A 17008-nucleotide genomic window follows, 5' to 3' on the forward strand; every position below is an offset into this window, starting at 1 on the left:
TTTGTCATCAAAGTCGAACAATTTTAGGCCAAAAAACTGGTCAAAACTTTTGTGTTAATTAGTTTAAGATTACGCCGAAGACGAACCCAATGTGTAAATTTCTTACATTTAAAAGCCTTCGCAGCAATCGAGTAACGAAAAAAGTGTTTTTATTTTTAAGACAATGTTCAATAAATATATAAGAAAATAAGTGTTCATTTCTTTCAAAATCCGGCAGACCAGAATGGTGCTAAAAGATGAAAGAAACGATAGCCGTTTGTCTTATACATGTATCTGTAGTGCAAATGTAGGAGTAACGACTCAAAACTAGTCAAAAATCGATGTAAACCGCAGGAAGCCCCTTAAATATTGAACAATTATTACCTTTATACATCTTTGGCTTAACTAGATTAAAATAACATTACATTTATTACGTTACATATAATCGCCCTGTAAGTCAAAAAGTACTTCTCATTCCTATGCCGTTATTTTTACATTCCCTTGTCATTTATGTTATTCTATTCTCGTTATTTTTTCTCTTGTCGATTTTATCATTGATATTATTCAAGTTGCTATTATTATGTAATAAATGGACCAAAAGCGATGCCTATTAGATTGATAGGCCTTTATTTAAATACGGTCAACATTTTTACAAATAAAAATCGTCAAGGGAATGATGTGAATAATCCCATTTTGAAGAATATACCCAGGTAAATAAATATTATAGGACATTATTACACAAATTGACTAAGTCCCACAGTAAGCTCATTAAAGGTCGTGGTGTGGGTACTTAGACAACGATATTTATAAGATATAAATACTTAAATACATAGAAAACACCCATGACTCAGGAACAAATATCTGTGTTCATCACACAAATAAATGCCCTTACCAGCATTGGAACCCGGGACCATCGGCTTCATAGGCAGGGTCACTACCACTACCCACTAGGCCAGACCGGTCGTCAAACGGACGGAAAGGTACGGTCATATTCCATAAAAAGCCAAACCATACCGTTATTCAGAAATTTGTAAACTATATAAACTTGGATATAATATAATATTGGATATGAGTTAACAAGCTCCCAGTAAAACTGAATTTTGAAAAGTTGGGACACTTTTTTTCTCCTAGTAGAATCAATAGTCTTTGTGAATCTAAGGAGGAATAACCTGAAGACTGATCAAGGAAACTCTGCATGGCATTTGCAATGATAAAGTGTGGCCACATTGCCATATTAATGTAAAATTTATATGAATTATTATTGACACCTCCTCACTTTGTTATATTCACACTGGTGCAAAGTTAGATTAGACGGGCTCTAAAACGTCTAGGAATCCTAAGAACACAGTCATGATCTTACAGGCGTATTCTATATTAAGTAAAGAATTAGATAAAATCCACATCTAATCTAGATCGAATTCTTAACCTTTTATTAAAATCAGAATACGGCTGTTACTACAATAAAAAGCTCCCATATATTTTACTAGTCGGTGAAACTATTACGTAGATGAAGAAATGAAAGCGCCACCTTTGGTCGCTAGTAGAAACTAAATATTACCAATTATTGCTGCGAGCGTTGTAATAAACGGAATACTGCCGCTAGGTGTCGGTAGCGGGCGACTATGGCTTACAGCCTGATTTTGTACAAGGTGGTTGAGGCGTATATTTATAGATGGCAGTTAAATACAGCCAGGTAATGTTAAATTAAACCTTAATAAAACATCCCCCCCCCCCCCACACACACCGTTAATTGGGAGCCTTAAACCTCTAAGAATTAAATTATCATTAATGTATAAATATACATAAATAAATATTATAGGACATTATTACACAAATTGACTAAGTCCCACAGTAAGCTCAATAAGGCTTGTGTTGAGGGTACTTAGACAATGATATATATAATCTATAAGTATTTATAAATACTTAAATACATAGAAAACACCCATGACTCAGGAACAAATATCCATGCTCATCACACGAATAAATGCCCTTACCAGGATTTGAACCCGGGACCATCGGCTTCGTAGGCAGGGTCACTACCCACTAGGCCAAACTGGTCGTCAAACCAGCACCACCACCAGCAGCAGCAGCAGCAGCACCAGTGGTGGTGGTCGTCGTCGTGGGTGTGTATGTGGTGTATTATACAACGAAAAATCAGACATGTATAAATATACATATATGTATTATATACCAGATTAAAAGACTTAGACATTTCATTAACATAGGTGCCTAACCTCTGTAACGAATAGAGTAATTATTTAAGTATTATATATACTAAAGACTTACATTGTAATATGCAGGTACTGCTTACCGGTATAATGGGGATATTGTTGGTAATAAAATGTATAATCTCATACCCCCTTATTCATAAACGCGCTACAAGCCTCAATTAGCTAATAATCGTTTGACTTGGTCGGTAATTTCGACTGATATATGTTTACATATGTAAGAAAGGAGTAAAAGGGATGTTTTTACAATGTACATGATTATTTAACGATAAAATTTAATAGTACTGTAAATGCATTAGTTTTAATTATATTGCCGTGCCCTTGCAAGGTGTCGCATGCAAACCAATCTCCTTACCTGTACCTATATAAGCTCCACCCAAAGTAACACACAAGCCTGATAGGAGTAGTCATTACACAGCTAAAAGTTATATAACGTTGACGTAAAAGCTATAGAAATAGCCTAATACTGTATTACGTTGTGTTTCTGCATTTATAACGTCTAACGCATGCTAACGCATAGTAAAATCTTTATAGAATTGTTTTATTTTCGTAACCGTTAATTATAAATATATTTTCCTTTAAATATTATACAGACGTTAATCGACTTAAAGCAGTTCGGACAGCTTTACGGGAGGAATCTTCTGTATGAAAGCAGATAAAGATAATTTAGAGTAACATGTAATAACAATTTACATACATTACTAAGCTATTAGCGTTTTTAACAGCTTCGTTCTGCATAAAAGTTCACCGGGAACTATATTATGAGTAATAGTGATGCCAAATTTTTTAATTGCTTGGTTTGAGTAACAGGACTCATTTAAATTAATTTTTAACAAGCAGAAACGTCTGCGGACGATGCATAGAATACATTTTAAAAGTGGAAAAAAGTGGAAAGTGGAATCCAGAGGCCGTGAGTTCAAGTCTCAACCAACACAGTAATGTTTCCACTTTTAAATTTAGGACTTATTTATTCTTAAAGCTATATATTCAGCCGATCTACAAGTATTATCAGGGTTCTAATTAAGTTTATTTTGTTATAATGTAGAAATAAATACCGTTTATAATTAGAGTCAAGCGACCGGACGTTTTTTTAACGCTATAGAGAGCTTTTGTTATATATAGAGAAATTAATGTTAAAGTAAACCAACTATAGCCAACAATTGTCGACGTTATAGGGAGTGAATCGTTATATCGTAAACAAACAAAATTACCTTCATTTCTTCGTAATCTCGCACATTTTGTGGACAACCATGATTTTATCACCAGTTCATACATTTAAACCTTTTATTTATACCAATTACTAGTTAAAATTACTTAAAATATATAAAATTATTAATATTTCAATAAAAATAACTATCGTAAAATTTTTATGTTTATACGTGAAATGCTAACAAAATCTGTCTCATTATTTGTCTTTTCTATTGTTTATTTACTAATTCTTGTACTTAGATTAAAAAAATATTTTAAATTATATAGTATTTTATTAATCTACTTCAAAAAAGAAGTTTGCAATTCGACGAAATCTTTTTTATTAATGTATGTTCATTGTTTACTCGGAGGCTATTAGTCTGAAATCTAAAATTCGTTTTTGTTCCCCACTACCGTGCCCCCGCCAAAAGGAGCCAAGCGAAGCGCAAGGGCACTACCTACCTCGAAGCGCTCCATCGTTTTTAGGGTTCCGTAGCCGAATGGCAAAAAACGGAACCCATAGGTATTAAAAATTGGAACAGGATAGATATTAAAAAATTATATTGAGGTTTCTATTATTATTATTTTCTAAACTAAATAGTTTGCGCGAGAGACACTTCCAAAGTGGTAAACTGTGTATTATGTTCTAAAATAACAGAATGATAAAACTAAAAAAAATATATGATGTAATTGATGTACATTACCATGCAAATTTCCACCGAAAATTGGTTTGAACGAGATCTAGTAAGTATTTTTTTTAATACGTCATTAATGGTACGGAACTCTTCATTGGCGAGTCCGACTCGCACTTGGCCGCTTTTTTTTAATTATACCAGATAAACAAAATGCACGGGATATTATGTCAATAGCGGAATCATTAAACAGAATGTTACAATTACATGTCTCTTATTCATACATTCTATTTTATTGATATCTAAAAACCACGATTTCGTCACTGACTCACTCACTCACTTATGATCATCAAAACTCTTAGGATACTTCCCGAAGTCTTAGAAAGCTGAAATTTGGTAGGTATGTAAGCTAGTATTACATAGTACACAATCAACAACAAAAAAACTATAACAATAAACTTTTACCATTTAAACTATGGGATGAAAGTTTGTATGAATCTCCCGCAAATTTTGATGCTAGAAGTCTGAAATTTTATATAAGGACTCCTTGTTATGAATATAAAAATACTTATTACAAGATTTTTAGTAACCTACCCTACCCTTTAAATTATGGGATGGAAGATATTTATAAGCAACTTACAAAAGGAAGTGCTCCCACTAAAAACATTTTCATATGAATGTTGTCAAGACGAAAGAAACCATAAGGCTCGCACCATAGGCTCGCACTGTCAAAAAGTGATTAGATCTCTTGGAGTGCTTCTAACTTTACAAGCTCTCATAAACTCTACACTTTAATCAAAATATGGCTTGGTCGTTTCGCTTCCGTCCCATGGGCGTAATGTAAAGTGAATATTCATTACTTTTTTGTTATAATTCTTTATTATTGCTCACCAATATGAAAAGAACACTATCGTAGACAACGGGCGGTCTTATCGCTAATATACCGATCTTATATCTAATCCTTGTTATAGGTTCCTACAATAGTTCATGTAAGCAGCCAAGACAAATTTTGACTAACGTGTAGAATTTGTAAAATTAGGGCTTGTAGAGTTAGAAGCATGGCTCTACACTACATAAGATCTGATAACTTTTTGAGATTGCGAGCCTTATGGTTTCACCTTGGCTACATTTTACATGAGAATGTTTTTTGAGGGATATATCATTGTCATCAAGTAAGGATATATGTGGACGGGAAGCAGGAGACATCGAGGGAACTTATCAAATATTATATGCACGTACGAAATGCACGTTTTGCATTTGCTCTCGGCAAGCGTCAATTGGTGAAGTCGGATTACTTCCACTCATTATTACCACGGGTTACCCAGTGGTTACCACCAACATTTAGTGTTCAATACTAATAAAAATACCTCAGTAATTTAAGTTAAAATATATTTTTATACAGTGAAACCTGGTTAGCATCAAAAGTCTTCTATAATTGAAATAATAGAACATCTTTAAATTAAATCTTATTTTGGGATTGGGGAAATGATGTTACAGTAGTAATGACATCCCATAAAAACATAATTGTAAGTAGAGGAACCAGTTCAATACCTATCAAAAATATGTACCTTTATTATATACTGTTAAGAATATGTATTAAGTATGCGCTAATAAAATGTTTGTTTGTGTTAGACCCTGCCCTGTAAATTATTTTTTTAATACAGTTGCTCAAAAAGTGCTTGTATACGTAGTTGTTTAGCGTGCGGAAAGTTGGATTTCGCGAACTAGTGCTTTTTATTTTCCACTTGTTCCAATTCATGACTACTTATTGATGAGTTTCCTTTAACGTTAGTTTCCTTTAAAAGTCGTAATCAAGATAAAAACCTACTGTTAATGTAAAAATAATAAATAACGGCATATTTCATATTTTATTACTTACCTCTTCATCATTATAACACGTTTATTTTTTAATATTGAATATTAAAAAACCGTTCTTAATAAGTTGTCTGAATGGAACGGAATAGCTGCCGAAACGCTTGTCAAAGCAGAGGCGTTTTTTCTTACTGCAAGAATGTTTTAAGTTTCCAAAGGCAACATTCTATATGTTTTTCATACAATTTAAATATTGGGAGCGTGCACGATGGCAGCGCCGCTTAGCGATCGCAACTATTGGGGAGCTGTCAAATAATGAGCTCAACAAAATAAAGATTATTCCTTAAAAATGTTTACTATAATACAGTTATCAATGTGCAGAATCTTTTCGTTTTTAATGTTAAACACACTTGACTTTTGCTTTACTGAAAATAGTAAGAATTATCTGTGTATTTTATATTATTCGGTTAATTTTCTTCGTCGTTGTTTCGTTACAAATTAAATGAAAAAATGTATATTTTATTATGTTTTGAAGACCCACTTCGTGATCCTCTTCCTGGGATACGTAGGGTGCTTTCAAGTATAATAGTTTTGCCCTTCTTTACAGGTTTTAAACAACTCATTTTATTTTAAAATATACGTTCTTTCGCTTATCACAACGTTTGTTGTGACAGACGACAGACAACTCTGCGTGTCAAAAGTATGTTTCTGACGGGCTTTCAGTAACTATCATTATAACTATTATTACAATTACCTAATGTTGGTACACTGTATTAGCCATACTATTTTATTAACATCCAAGCAAAACTCTGCGTTGACATAGACTAGATAAAATGTTTAGCCGTTACGTTGGTGAGCCTGGAATAATATGATATAAAAGCCTAATTTCTAGCTCGATGTTGGAAATATATAAAGTTTACGATTACTGTTTCGTCCAGTATTATTGCAGTTTACCATTTATCAGCTATCGTGACCTATTTTTTCTTAAATATGATTTTAAAGCAAAAAACGTGAACATAATAACGGAATAGTATGGGAATTGACAGAAACACACTTAACATTTTTGCCACATTTGGCCACATCAAGCGCTGTGATCGTTCCGGCTTCCCCCACCACCCGCTTTACACGCTCCCAATACGATACACAAATAATCGTAAATAATGATACTTAGGTAATAATATTATAATATTTTATATTTACAATAGTTTCTGTCATATAGAACTTGCATAAAAAAGTACTTGTTGTTTTTCTTATTTTTTCGCAACTGTATTACGTCCTTCGATACACGTGCGGAAATGTCATTCTTCACTCGTCCCGAGTCTTGCCACGAGCCGTAGGCTCTTGGTACTCGTGAAGTAATGTACTATTACAGCACATATGGTGCTGCTTTCCTGCACGTGTGCGGAAATGAGCACTTTTCGTGCATATGTCGAAGCTTTAAAGAGCCATATTTACTATAAAACGGTGTACGATACACGTGCCAATAGGTAATTCGCAACTCGTGACAATTTAAAACACTCCCTTCGGTCGTGTTTTAATTTATCACCACTCGTTGCGAATTTCCTATTTTCTGCACTTGTATCGTAAATAACTAATATCATCTGTGCGGCATTTCCTTAATACAATTTTACTCATCGTTTTATCTCAGAAAAGCAGGAACCTACGCTTGTTTGAAGTACTCATGTGAAAAATAATCATATTCATTGCTGAGAGCCGTGTCCTTTAGAGTATAGGTACAAGACATTACAAATACATTGACATATCTAAGTTAAACAAAATGGACAATAACAAAAGATAAAAATACCAGTAGTCGTTCAATTTTACGCTGTATGTATCAATGTGCATTACATTCCTAGAAGTGCAAGGTGGTCACAAGCTAGACTTTTGTTCTAATCTTGCACTGACATTGAACAAAACTATGCTGCCTACCAAAATTATAGACGGTCATAAATTTACCTTAGAGTTGCTTTAGTGTGGACAAAAGATAAAGGACGGCGGTGACGTTGGCAGCAGCTAATAAAGGTAATGTTTTGGTCGACAATTGTGTTTAAGAATAGAGGAAGCAACAGGTGGCATTGTTGAAAAAGTCGAAATGAAAAAGCATGAAGTGATAAAATGGATACCATTGAACTATTGTGCAATGGCGCTCGCAGTCATGTTCCATAGCCAAATTACCAAAAATGGAACCGTTATAATTTCGCCATATCTACGTCGTCATATATTTGACGACCGGTCTAGCCTAGTGGGTAGTAACTCTGCCTATGAAGCCGATGGTCCTGGGTTCGAATCCCGGTAAGGGCATTTATTTGTGTGATGAGCACAGATATTTGTTCCTGAGTCATGGATATTTTCTATGTATTTAAGTATTTCTATATTATATATATCGTTGTCTGAGTACCCATAACCCATAACACACACCTTCTTGGCTTACCGTGGGACATAGTCAATTTTTGTAAGAATGTCCCTATAATATTTATATTTATTTGTCACCGGCATTTCATTCAGAAATTGTAGGCGCATACATATTCATGAAGTTAAGTTTATAAGCTAGTTATCATTTTAGGACATCATACCCAATGGGTGACCAGGGCATTCAAGAATAAAATCATGATTGGAATAAGAATTTGTAAGAATAAAATCACGTTGATTTAAGTGTTTTCTTAAAACACTTAAGCTATTTCAAATATAAAAATGTCGCAGTTGGCTGGTTACATGCATAGTTTTATGGGTGTTTCATCTTTTAATACTTACACTGTTATATTCTTTTGTCGGATAAGTAATTTTGATCTTAGCTCCCATTTGCACAATTCATGTTCTTATGGGGTTAGTTAGCACAGTGGGGGTGTTCTCGTAAGTAGGAAAGTGAGGCGAGGAGGGCAGAGACGGGTAATGAATGCCGCGCTCTGCTTTGTCGCCGCGGCCAATCGGCCCGCTCTCGTTTTCGGCAGAACTAGTTTAGGTCGGGGGCATACTGTACCAAAACATTCAGTAAAATACGTTTTCGTTTAATTGAATTCACTGACGAAGCCTGCGTTGCGGATAATTTATATGCTAAGTGGATTGTTTTTAAAGTGGTAATAAATATTAATAACTTTTATAAAATTAAAATCTTGATTTTTTACTTATAGAAAAGTGCAATTTAAAAAATTTACAAGTACTATTTACTATAACCTAAGTATAAGCCGTGTTGTACGTAACTAATATAAATAATAGTTTGACAAATTGTTAAACGTTAAAGATTTTTAGTACATTTTTATGAAGGTCGTTATTCATCGTATAGGTAGACAATAATTTTCATGTCGCAGCTCCCTGTGTGCCCGGCGGCCAGGCGCCGCGCACCGCCGCCACAGTGATTCCGAATTGTCGGAAACGGTGTCGCGCGCTCCACTTCCATTTTGGGTTAGCTTCCTCCGCTGATTGCCCATGCCGGAATAATTGTGGGCCTTCTTGTGAACTATTACTTAGACTTTTATTGAAAACCCGCCTAGATTCAGAATTTCCATCAGCTATTAATGTGGTGTAAATGTCATTATATTATAAATTACGTATGGGAGTTTTCAGAAAATAATGTACCCGAATTTATTCGCGTGAGTTGTTAGGAAAAGTTAATGACTGTCAGTTTTGTTTGTGACGATAATTAAGTATTAAATTTCAATAAAAACTTGGTTTCGGTGTTCAATTAATAAACTACATGCGGTATCATGCGGTATGAAAAAAAAAATACATATTTTTCAAACTGCAGTAATTTTAAAATTTTGTTCAGTAAAGCATGAAAAAGTAAAGTATGACAATAAGTTCTAGACATAATGCATTGTACATGAGTGCAATAAACTAATATGAATGTAAAATTAGCGGGATTGCCTCTTACTTTTCAGTTGTTTACTCTTTCGTTCTAAAACTGCCAATAGTCAACAGCATTACTCATACAGCCAATAAAACTGTTTGAGATAAATTAAATATGAAATAAAAATAGAATGAGTAAAATATGCAATTATTATCTTAAGTTTTAGTTCATTTAGATGAATAATTCCCAATTACTTGAAAACCTTATTAATGTCGTAATAACATTTAACTGTGGATGTACGTCTTTTAACTATGAAGGAGAGACTTTTTGCGATAACTCAAAAACAGCTAAACTGATAATGTCCGCTATAGTTTTCATTTAATGTTTTCTTAAGCACTACTTTTATGATTTTTTCATATTTTTTTGGACCTATGGTTCCAAAGTTGGAGGGGGAAACACATTTTTTTTTTCGTTTCGGAGTAAATCGGAGCGATTATCTCGGAATATACCTATTCAATTTATCTAAAAAAAAATTTGTTGAAGACCCATATTAGTTTTGAAAGACCTTTCCAACAATAACCCAACTGTAGGGTTGACACAAAAAAAATTCGGCCCCTCTTTACTTGTAGGGGCCAAATTTTGGCATTTTATTGTACGACTTTGTCGGCTTTATTGATTTACATACGAGTATCCATGCCAAATTGCAGCTTTCTAGCAGTAACGACCACGGAGGAAAGCCTCGGACAGACAGACGGATGGAACCCTAAAAAGGCAAAAAGTTCATCCCTACAAAGATTTCACGCATAATTGTTGACACAAAACTGACAGCGATTAACTTATATTAATTAACTACTCACGCTAATTAGGTAAGAACCCTATTTTCGGAAAAAACTTCCGTGTAAAGAAACAAGGGAAGTTAAAGAATGAAATTAAAGATATATCATAGAAAAATAATGAAAGCCTTTTTTTGTCACACATCACACGTGTCATCTCTTTTGTATTTACTAATTATTTTTTAATAGTGTTTAAAAATAGCGTTGTTGTCTCTTTCGTCAACGATCGTAGTATTAATTTCTTACAAATGTGCAATTCGACTCGCTGTATTGTCAACAATTCACTTGAGCATGAGCAGAAAGAAACAAAAGTCCATGTGTTGAACAATGCTGTAGTAGGGTAAGTAGTGAAAGTAATGTAAACTGCGTTTTAAGGGTGATGCGTGAGTAAAATGCAAACAATAATAAAGACTGATAACTTTTGATACAACAATTTAAATGAATTCGCCGACATTATTAAATGTATGTTATTACATTAATGACATACAATAAACAATTTACATTAATAATAATAATTAAATTAATAATTAAAAATTAGGACATTATAACATAATACATATAAAACTTAAAATCTAAATCTAAAAATAAATAAAACTAATCTTAAAATAAATAATTAAAAACTATCCCCCTGCGGCATGGTGCCGTAGATGCTGGCAGCATTTCCTCGTTGTATCGCAATACTTATTCTTTGTGCGAGGAAGCTGCCAGCTCTACGATCACCGGTAGCGTCTTCTATTTTTTTGGCTAAATCCTTAAATAGTGTAGATGCATTCGGACCCCACGGGCCAAGGGTCTCGACGCCAAAAGGTACGAAATCGTATTCGGGGCCGAGACCCCTATATTTGATCTAAATACTAAATATATTACTAATTTTAAATATATTAAATGTATTACTAATTTTAGTTCATATTTAAATCAAGATTCTTTAATAGACTTCTTTTGCCATATTTGCTACTTAAATATGTATTAAAAATGTTCCCGTGTCTTGTACGTTTACCTATACAGTTTATATTTATATTAGTTATTATAACTGAATTCATTTTTTGACAGAAGGTTGTATACCTGTCTGGTACCTGTATATACCTATTACTTAAACAATGGCACCTAATCATAATTTAACTCTCGATCGCGTACCGTTATTTACTCGTATGATTAACTCCTTTTGTTGGACAGAAGTGTGTCAATTGTCATGTAACAACGTATCGTGAGCCTTACCGCCATACCGCGCGCGCTGCGGAGCGCGTCCGGCGAGATGCTTCTGATCTGCGATAAACGATCGGCCGCCACGCGGCGGTCGCCGTCACCGTCGCCTGCTTTAACCGACGAAAATATCTTTACAAATTTACATATTCAATGCTAGTGACACGGGATCCCTTTCTTTCCCATATTCTTATTGTTCCGAATTTCGATAGTCAGAAATTGATATCCATATAATTAAAGAACATAAAGATCAATAGTCATAATTTTTGCTAAGCATAACGTTTAATAGTTCGAACATTATCATTCTATAATATTAAATACTATAATCGCAAAAGTTATAAAATTGATTAGTATAACATTCTAAGGCCTATGCATTAATATTCAGAAATATTTTAAGGCATACATTTTAACGGACTAATGGTTATTATTCATATAGTTTTAATTACTAAAGTGAATGACACAAAACATGAACAAAAAATCATGTTTCCCCAGGTAGGTTCGTTAGTTACCTTGTGTCCCTCAGAGCGAAAATAGGAGTCCCGCGAAGCGGGGCTCCGTCGACTCGTTGGCGGCACGAAATGGATTAATAAGTTACATGAAATATAGGATATCAAGTGAATATCGATCATTATACCTTGCGAAAATAGACCTTACGACAATTATTATAAACAAGTTTATTACCTTCTATATTAATGTAATGATATAGAATCTGAGCTTTGAATATTATGACCGACAAATATTATGACTAACAATAATGATGACCTGCAAAAATCGGATCTACAATTTATATCGTTAAATTTTATGACTATTAACAATATGACTAATAAAAATTATGGTAGAAAACGTTATAGACTGAGAAAATCGGAACTAAAAATTTATGGGAACCAATAGAGACGCTAGTGACACACATTGCTATTAATTTTTTATTACCTTATACAGTTAAATAGTAATACAAAAATATTTAATACGTGCAAAAATATTTGATCGAAATACAGAATAGACCCATAAAAAATCTAGTTAACATGTGAATGCCCAAGTGTATAAGGTGCTAACAAATTAGTTTCCGATTTTTTTTTACTTTACAATAAAACAACTTCAAGTAGAAATTAAGAAAACTTTTCTTTTTTTGTGTTGCTTTTTACTTATTCAAAGCTAGTTGACACACATTGCTATTATTTTTTATTCCCTTATACAGTTAAATAGTCGTACAAAAATATTTAATACGTGCAAAAATATTTATCGTAATACAGAATAGACCCATAAAAAATCTATGTAGTTAACATGTGAATGCTCAAGTATATATGGTGCTAACAAATTAGTTTCCGATTTTTTTATATTAAAACAAATAACTTTAAATAGTAATTAAGAAAACTTTTTATACGAGTATGTATTTTTTGTAATGATTTATCCAATAAAAAAAGTTAATCATCTAAATATAATATAATCCTAAATGTTTAACACTGCCTGTCATGTCAACAATTGTTTCTCTCAAATGTCATAATATATGTGTCATTTGTTTTAAGAACGTGAAGTGGCCAGTTAAGTGTTAGGTAAAAGAGGTTCATTGTTCATTCTGTTCAACGAGGTCTCATTTGTTTATCTCTTTAACAGGGTGTTTTTGCGTAACAATTTTTTTTTCAATTTTTTTCAAAACATAAAATCGATACTTAAATATGTTCCAGGAGCCGAGTACTTATTGGTAGCTAATTTGTTAGCACCTTATACCTATACTATACACATGTACAGAAAGCCTTATACGTACAACCTGGAGCTATGTATATAAATTTAAAAACCTTTAACTGATTTTACGAGCCTTTGCTGGCCTGCTACTCTAGCCTCCACCGATGGTTAGGTGCCATATGCCCGGATCTAGTAATGAGGATTGTAGGTATATCAAACTAGTGAGGTTTGTTGCTCACAAAACTGTAGGTATACCTTTTTCCGGAGCCAGTAGCTCCTAAGTAATTATATGTAGTAGGTCATGCCTACGAATACAAATAAAATATTTGGTGAAATTGGGAAATGTCGCTGTCTTGGCCGCGGACACCTATTTAATAAGGTTGACGATAATATCTACCTGAACAAATGATTGCGGTTGCTTTCATATGAGTTATATTTACGTACAATTTACATAAACAGTAACTCAGTATTTTTTTAACTCAAAGTTGTGTAAGTAATTGTTAGAGGTTTGCACGGTTAACTGTTGATTGTTCGCTCCGACACGGTACTACCTAAATTGCAGGTGCCATAAATAAATAAACTAGCAAGCCCATCCGACCGCTATTTGTGTCTATCGGCGAAAGGTAAAGACTGGTGGTCACATTTCTTTATTTTTGTGAATAGTCGGACTTTGTTTGTTAAGTGCCGCTTTGAAGAAAGTTGTAAAACATGGGTTTATTGAGCTTTAGTTACCCACCTACCATAGTACTCCGTTATACAAATAAACAAGGTTTTTTTATAGAATAAATTGTTGCCTACTTATATTAGTATTGGTATAGTGTACACAAACAAAATATTTTGTTACAGACGTTCAAAGCCCTGTTTTTCCCAATATATCTCTAATAAAGCGGAAAATAAACGTGGCCTAAATCGATGTTATACCTTGCCCTTTTTTGCTTAAATTTATAATATACCTAAATAAAACAAAGAATATCTGAGCTGAAACTGACCGAGACCATCCACCAGTTGCCTCTAACTCAAAGCTCTATTGTTTCAATATTGAAAAGCAAAGATCGCAGAGCTGTCGACTCGGTGAGACTAGTGGTGATGAGGAAGATTGACTGCACAGTGTAACTGATGTTACCGATACCGTTTTCTACAAAGCAAACGATAGAAAGAAATTAAAGCCGTCGTTAATCAAGCAGAATTACTAGTAAACCATTTCAAAATCCCGACGGCTAAGGTGAAATGCATTTTGCTGGTAAAGTCCTTTTTTTTTTAGTAATTCATAATTATACCTACCCAATTTCATTCTCACAACTGAGACGAATCCAATGACACATTTGTATAGTATATACATGTGTATATATATGTATATGCTCGAAAAACTTAACCCTCCTTCTGTAATCGGGTAAAAATTTGCCAATAAAATCACGGTCCTCAGTAGTCAGGGCCAAAGTAGCTGAAATAAATTATGTACAGCAACTAGCTGCCGCGCGTTGAAATCTTTTGTGCCTTGCGCCTTGCCGAACAGCTACGAAACGACTGTAACGGTGAAATCGGATACACAATTGATTGCCGCTAATTATTATAATTAAACGTAAATCCCCGTAATTCAGTGGCATTATTAGGCATGTGCATGCGTACAACAGTATGACTCGTGCATAACAACACAAAAATAAATACGCCACAGATCAGCAAATCCACAGGAATTTCTCTTTCTGATTTAGGCAAATTTTAACAACTACTCACTTAATACTATCATCGACTCGAATGAATAAGACGGATATTCAAGAGAAAATAAATTAAAGATTTATTACCCTTTATGTGTTGAATTACTTTAAAGTTTTTAAACATACATAGTTCACGTACCTAAAATGTCTTACATAGTTTATATGTTGATGGCAACGCACCAGGTATTAGGCATTGGTAGGGTTGCTACCCATACTATAGTATATAGTATCGTACTATATTTTAGTCAATTATACTATATATTATACAAAAACAATATAGTACCAAAATACTATATTTTCATCACAAAAGAAATGGGTATACAAATGTCCCCGATATTGCATCGTAGAGTCAGACCAATCTAAGTTGGTAGTGATAGCCAGCGCAAGTGTTATTTTAAACGTCTAACATCTATTAAATTATGTTTACTTAACACTTGCACAGGCTGAGCTATCAAATTCGCTGCCAACTTAGCTTGGTCTGACTCTGTGCTGTGCGACTTCGATTTTTAATCGCCGCAATTCGCCTCAAATCGGTGTACTATTATATTTCCTCTTTCCCAGTAAATACTATATTTTTTTCAATATATTTATTAAAATACAATGTTTCGGTAGAAAAAAGGCGGCAACCTAGGCATTGGACAGCGGCTACGCGGGACCACGTTGGCGATCTCAGGATGTCAACTTGTTGTGCAATCGTGATCACCTACACGTAGTTGGGGCATTAAGACAGAAAGAACCGTTACAATGACACAAATGTTACTCATAAATGACTTACAGTTTTTCACTTAATTAAGAAAACTGTAAATAACGGTATATTTTTAAATAAGAACATGGTGTCAGTGTACGCGTATGCTTTGGTATGTATGTATACGGTGAATAGCTTCAGGACTCTTAATGCTGTATGTAACCTCAAATATGGCCTATCAGTAAATATCAGTAAATACCTACGTTGAAAAATCGCATACCAATGCTATAGAGACCATAAGAAATATTTATAAGCGAAAGACTACAGTCCTATCTATAATTATACTGATCTTAATCAAGAGTAAAATAATGCACATTTCACCTACTTATAGGTACAATTGTTTTACTTAAGCTAAGAAAAACCTACGGTCGATTTACTCAAATAAGCTTCTTGGAGAACTTCACAATTTTTGTGCTTATTAAGACGTAAGTATACGTCAATTCGTGTAACCAGACTTTTGTACTAGGCCGGATATTCAAATCGGACGTTTGGATCGAACTGCAATGAAACAACGAAAAGAAACATATTAATAATGCGTATAGAAAAAGCTAAAAACAGAGAGATATTACAACTGAAAAATTCTTATATACAAAGCGTTTGAATGAACTTGCGTGAATAATAAGTAAGACAAATGATACAAAGGTATAAATCAAAATAAGACAATAAAGCGAGCTGGAAGTGGGTCAATGTGTCACTTTTGGGGCATCAGTTAGCGGCACGTCGTTGGCGACGAATCAGCTACGAACACGGGCCGCGAGCCGCGGCCTGCAAGCTTCAGCCGACACTCGCAGAGCTATCTCGTGCTGTGATACCCTGTGAGCTATAAATCATAAAACATGTCGAAATCTAGGGGTACGATTCGCCGAATAACGTTTCGCAGAGTGATTCATTTGTAGATGTAACTTTTGGTCGACTAACGTTACGCAGACTCTTCAAAGTTCAGTTCGCTTCCGTGTAAATTAGCAGAACTATTATTGGACGATTTTCATTTGGCAGAGTAATCTGTTCGTTTAAGAAATGTTGAGTCGATTAATGTTTCACATTTAGTACATCGTTATTTTCGAAATAAAGTTTTTACTTACAAAAAAACTGACTTCAGAAAGGATGAAATAAAATATTATCCCTTTTTAAGTATATGCGTTAAGCATAGTTTTGGTTTGAATATTTTTTTTACTTAAATACGAACAAAAGCATAGGTATTGTACAAACAGCAAC

This window comes from Cydia pomonella, chromosome 1 (genome assembly GCF_033807575.1).
Source record: "Cydia pomonella isolate Wapato2018A chromosome 1, ilCydPomo1, whole genome shotgun sequence".
Taxonomy (NCBI): Eukaryota; Metazoa; Arthropoda; class Insecta; order Lepidoptera; family Tortricidae; genus Cydia; species Cydia pomonella.